Source organism: Ictidomys tridecemlineatus, chromosome 4 (assembly GCF_052094955.1).
Source record: "Ictidomys tridecemlineatus isolate mIctTri1 chromosome 4, mIctTri1.hap1, whole genome shotgun sequence".
NCBI lineage: Eukaryota > Metazoa > Chordata > Mammalia > Rodentia > Sciuridae > Ictidomys > Ictidomys tridecemlineatus.
In genome coordinates, this window is record NC_135480.1 from 20,433,235 (window position 1) to 20,439,391 (window position 6,157).

The window sequence follows — 6,157 nt, forward strand, 5'->3', positions numbered from 1 at the left end:
TAATAGACCTTTTGGATTTTTTTTTTCTTTTTTTGCAATACTGGGACGGAGCCCATTGCCTCAAAAGTGCCAGGCAAGTGCTCTATCACTGACCTTCACCTGAGCCTAACTCTGAATTTTGTAGCTCTTTGCATTTCCTTCTTTACTCAGGCTGGGAGCAAGCACAGAGAAGAAGTGGCTGAGGTCCCCCTCTTGCAACAGGATCTCATGATCATGTCACAGACTAACTGCAACCTGCCTTCATTTTATGTTTTAATCCCCTTTCTCCATATTCTTTTTCCTCTTTTAAAAACCATCAGATTCCATTGTCCATAGGGCTTTTCAAATACCTTAGAAGTGAGACAGGTTGAAGAAAGTGAGGCCCAGAGAGGTTGTGTTATTTGGCCAAGGTCACACAGTTATTCAATAAGGAGAGCTGGAAATTTGATCTTGTATCTATTTGACTTGATCTTTCTGCTGCCCCAGACTCTGGGTTTGGACAGGTTGCATGGTAATCAGGGGGCTTTCTGGAAAGCTCGAGAAGTTGGAGGCCTTTGCAGACTCAGCCTTTGCCTCTCACCAAGGTTCCTCTGAGGAGCATGTCCAGATGGGGATGTCATCCCCTGTCATGTGCCTTGAGAGGGCCCTGGGAGCCCTGGGCATCTCCATCCCCAGGGACCAGCCCCAGCCTCCATGGCTGAGCAGAAGAAACAGAAAACCAGCGGGCCCAGCCTTGGCCATCACCCTTACAGCAAATATATGTTCCAGATGCTCCAAGGAACGTTTCTGGAGACTCTGGAACAACTCCCCAGAGGATGACGCATGGATGACAAGCAAACATGGAGGTCCAGGGACCAGGAAAGGGGCCTCTCGATGTTCTTGTGCCTCCCACACCCATCAGCCTGCCCCCAGGGCCTCTTCCCCCCACCCCCCAGGACAACCCGGGCTTCCCAGGAAGGCCTTCCACACCCTCGAGGATGAATTTATTTCCCATAGGAGCTGACACCATGTAGCTGCTCCTCAAGAAAGATGGGGGCCCCTGAGGAATGCATGGTAGCGCACACCTGGGATCCCAGCAGCTCAGGAGGCTGAGGCAGGAGGATCGCAAGTTTAAAGCCAGCAACACCAAGGCGCTAAGCAACTCAGTGAGACCCTGTCTCTAAATAAAATACAAAATAGGGCTGGGGATGGGGCTCAGGGGTTGAGTGCCCCCCGAGTTCAATCCACAGTACCTGTGCCCCCCCCCAAAAAAAAAGAATGAGCCTAACCTGGGCTGGAAGGGAGTTTTACTCTGGGAACCGCCGCTGGAGGTACCTTGGAGAATGGCAATCTCCGATCCAGGGCAGACACAGGGAAAGATGCGGAGACAAGGAGCCATTCTTGGGCCGCCCTGGGAGCCCTGGGGGTTGGACGTGAGGTGCCTTCAGATAGCAGCATGCATGGTGCGGAAGGGAAATGGCCAAAGAGACACCATGACTTTCACAAACTGCCATTTACCGTGGCCCTGTTGCCAGCTCGCCACAATGCTTAACTCGATCCTCTGAATCTATAAAGAGCTCCAATAAATCACTAAGACAACAACTAGCAATCCAATAAAAACAGTGGTACATAATATGAGCCGTGAGCCGGGTGCATCTATTCAATGCGGCGCTTATCATGTCGCGGAATCTGTGTTAAGCACTTCCTATGAGTTTTCTGTTATGCCTCACCACAATCCTGGTACTAAGATTACCATTTTCCTAAGGCTCCGAAAGGTGAAGTAACTTGCCCAAGGTCACACAGCATATTGGTCTGATTTCCTAGTCCATACTCTGCAGGCGTGATTTGGAAAAGTATGTACTTCATGGGAATCTAGGGTCTCAGGAAAACTTGACAAGAAAAAGAAGGAAAAGTGACAGAGAGGCAGTGAACCAAGGTAGAATCACCTTGACCCAGCTACTTGGGAAGACCCCAGTATTCCCAGTCCTGAGTAGAGGTAGTCTATTTTTTTAAAATATTTTAAAAATAGATAATGCATTCACTGACTCAAAAAATAGCAAGGAAATATAATGAGAAGTGATCCTCTCCTCTCTACATCTTATATCCTAACCACTAAGCTCCCACCCTTCCACCAACATATAATCAATTTTATTACTTTCTTGGGTATCCTTCTTTGCTGTGTGTGTGTGTGTGTGTGTGTGTGTGTGTGTGTGTGTGTAATATTTAAACATGTAATATTTCTTCTCTCTCTTTTAACTGAAAAGGAGGCTATTATACACTGTTCTGCATGGTTTTGTTTTCACTTAATTTATCTTGGAGATCATCTGGTATTAGTACACATAGAACTTCCTCATTCTTTTTTTTTTCTTTTCTCAATACCTGCATAGCCACCCATTGTATGACTGCTCTGGAATTTATTTACCTGTCCCTATTGATGGACACTTGAATGGTTTCTGGTTTTTTACTATAAAGAACAATGCCACAGTGATGGTCTTGTCCAAATGCTGTGTAGCTGTAGGATGAATTCTCAGAGGAAGGACTGCTGAGCCAAAGGGAACATGCTTTCGTAATGCTGAAAGATATGCTCAAGTAAATATATATATATATATATATATATAAGATAAAAAAATATGCTCAAATAGCTTGTACCGACTTATAGCCCTACCAGAAATGGGCGGATTCTGTACTCTCTCAAACTGAGGATATTATTGAACTTTTACATTTTTCTACTCTGCTGGATAAGAAATAGTTTCCAGTGTATTTTTTTTATTTATTTGTTTTTATGTGGTGCTAGGGATCGAACCCAGTGCCTCACACGTACAAGGGAAGCGCTCTATCACTGAGCCATAGCCCCAGCACCTCCAGTGTATTTTTAATTTGCTTTTTCCTTCACTAGGAGTGAGTACCTTTTTACAGTTAAACAATTTATGTTTCCTTTTCTGTAGACTCTATTCATATTCTTTGATCCTTTTAAAATTGGTGGTTGGTATTGTTGATTTCTAGAAACTCTTTATATACTAGGGAGATTGTGATATGATTTGCAAGGGATCTGGGGTTAGAATTTGCATCCCTCTGGGAAACTCTGTGTGTGTGTCTGTGTATATTCTCCATTCCTTCCATATTGTCATTTCAGGTCAACTATTTATTTATTGAGTACCTCTTGTGTACCTGCTCAGGGCTGCTGTACCCAGTCCAGTGGGGGAACCCAGCTCTGTTATCCAATAGGTTATAGCTCAGTGTGAGATGAACAGTAGTTCTGGGATTCAGAATAAGTGATTCAGGATATGAGGGCGAAAGGGACAACCTCTGCCTGTCACAATTGCTCTGATGTCTGTCCCCACCTGGGGCTGGCTTTTCCTGCCTATCCTTTCCCTGTGAGTTCAGCCTCAAGCCCTGACTACAGAAAAACCCTGCTCCAGAAAGATGGCTCCCTGGACACATTTATGCCAGTCTTCCACATGCCCATCCTCACCTGGCTCCCTTCTCTGCCTTACACTGGTCCTCATCATCTGATTCTCCCTGCCCTGCTCCTGTCTCCAGTGTGCAGTCCGTCACTGCCCAGAGGACTGGAATCTTCTCGCTGACAGAAAGGGAGACAGTCCCTTGGGTCCCTTCCCTTTGGTGCTTGGCACCAAGCCAAAGCTCCCTGGATGCTTGATTGGCAGATGTTAGGTAAGTCCAAATCTATGGCTCACCTGAATTGGGTTTTGGGGGAGTCAAGAATGACGCAGAGGGGGCCCAGGGGCAGATAGGATGCCAGGCTGAAGCCCCGGCTCAGGGCCCAACCAGGAAAGGGTTAAGCTTGCCAGAGTTTTGTATATGAAATGGCACCAGAAAAAAAAAATGTGCAGACTAGCAATTGAGCCCTGTCTCATCCTGGTTCAAATGACATTGTCTGAGCTTCGCCAGCCTCGCCTTCTGCACTAATTACAGACCTTCCCTGGGGAGGAAGGCTGAGGCCAGGAGGTCGTCATTACAGGCTCCCTGGCTGCAGGGAGCAAACCCCAATGACCAAACCCAAGGACCAAACAAAGGCTCTCAAAGAGAGGCCCAGGTTCCTGGGCTGAGCCTCTTGGAGGCCGCCTGGAGGGGAAAGGGTTAAGAAGGAGGCAGGGATTGGAGGTTCCGGCTGAAACATAGTCATGGGAACCCAGACCCAAGCAGGGTCCCCGAAGGGTACCCTTCCTCGCTCCCCTTGCTCAGGCCTGGACACCCCCTCATCTTGCCCCCCAAGATGGCGGCAGCCAGGGCTGTGTTGGGGCCTCCCCTCTGTGGCCGGCAGCCGGCCGCCGCTCCCTGTGGCCTGTGGAGACCAAGCCTTCTTTAATCTTCCATTTATCTTGAGGCCTCGCCCCTCTGAGATTGGCTTTGATGTGGGGCCTGCTGCTGGGGGTAATCACGGGTTTCTGCAGCCTGATCTGGGCTCTGCCCACTGCCCCCAGCCCAAGGGGGACTGGAGGGCTCCTGACCATCAGGCCCAGACCTTGACCATGACCTTGGCAGATGGGGCGGCGAGAGCTGTGGGCTCTGCTGGTGGAAGGGCTGCTGCTGGGCCCCAGGCTGGAGCCGAGGGCTTATTCCCACCTGGTCTCCCCCGTGGGACAGTGGAAACAAAGTAACAACCAGGCGACAACATCCACAGCAGGATCTAGTTACCCGCCAGCCAAGCCTCCAGGCTGAGGCTTCCACTCTCAACACCTGGCTGTAGGATCACTATAAAGGGGAGGAAGCGGAGGGGTCATCCATCCATTATGTCACCCAAAGGGACTGCGTTCCTACTGTGCGCCAGGCACTACCCTTGGCTCCCAGGATGTCGTCGTGGAACAACTGGGCAGGTTTCCACTTGTAGGTGCTGGGAGGAGGGCGGGTCATGGGCGAGTGGTCAACGAGGCGCTGGACGTCCCGGGCCTACTACAGAGACAGCGCCTTGAAGCAACGCTGCCAGGCCTGACAGGGCCACGGTTTGGGCACCGTGGACAGACATGGCCTCTACGAAGAGGCAGGACCTGAGGGTGAGAGGGAGTGGCCATGGGCCCATCTGGAGATAGTGTCCAGGAGAGAGGGAAGGGAAGAGCAAAGGTCGCCACTGGAGGACCTCGTCTCGCTCCAGGCGTAGCAGGGAGGCCCGCCCGAGGGAGGGTGGGACGCAGAGGAAGGAGATAAGGAAAGGGCTGGATAAGGAGGAAGTGTGGTCCCTGGGGTTCTGGCCAGGTCTGGACTTGATGGGTTGCGGCCTTCAGAGGGTCTGAGCGGGAGGCTGACTTGACGTCGCTGACGTTTGGGATCCAATGCTCCAAACAGAAGGCATGGCATGAGGAGCCAGCTCTAGAGCCCACGGGGATGGCAGAACCATCATGATTCAGTCTGAAGGGCCAAACTGGGCTCTTGTCCCTAGGTAGTCATCCGCCGCCCACGAGAGGCAGGGACCTTGGCATCCCTGGTGCCCAGCAGAAGGCCTGGTGCAGACTCCAGGCCCGACTGCCCTCAGGAGTGGCAGACTCAGCTTCCGGTCCCTCCCCTGACCCGGCAGAGGGTTTGGGAAAGTCATTGAAATCTAAGTCTCATTTTTTTTTTTTCCATCTGAAAATGGGGAAAGAAACCCTATCCACCTTGTCTGTGGGGCCTGCCTGGAGAGGCTCAAGACGCCCACTATGCGCAGGGCCTGTGTGGGGTAGGTGTCCGCCAGGGCTCTGCTGTCTGGTCTCACAACCTTATGCCTGACTGCTTAGAGGCTCAGCAGTGTCATGTGGCACCTGCCCTGCTCCACGGGGCAAAGCATACTCAGGTCACCCGTTGTGTGTGTGTGTGTGTGTGTGCGCGTGTGCGCGCGCCCCTGTTCACCTGTGTTGACAGCACCTACAGCATTGCTGCCCTGGCCTGGTGGCTTTAGGGAACTTGACCTCTAGGGCTTGGGGAGGGAGACTGGAGACCAGAACAGTCCATCTGAGCTGCTATAACAAACGACTGGAGGCTGGATGGCTTAGAAACAAGAGAGAGGTATTTCTCACTGTTCTGGAGGCTGGAAGTCCAAGATCAAGTGCCAGCAGCTTCTGTCTAAGGAGAGCCTGCTTTCTGGTTCATAGATGGCCGTATTTTTGCTGTGCCTTCATATGCAAAGGGGGTAAGGGAGTCTCCCTCCAGCCTCTTTTATAAAAGCTCTAATCCCATTCATGAGGGCTCCACCCCCTCCTAATACCAT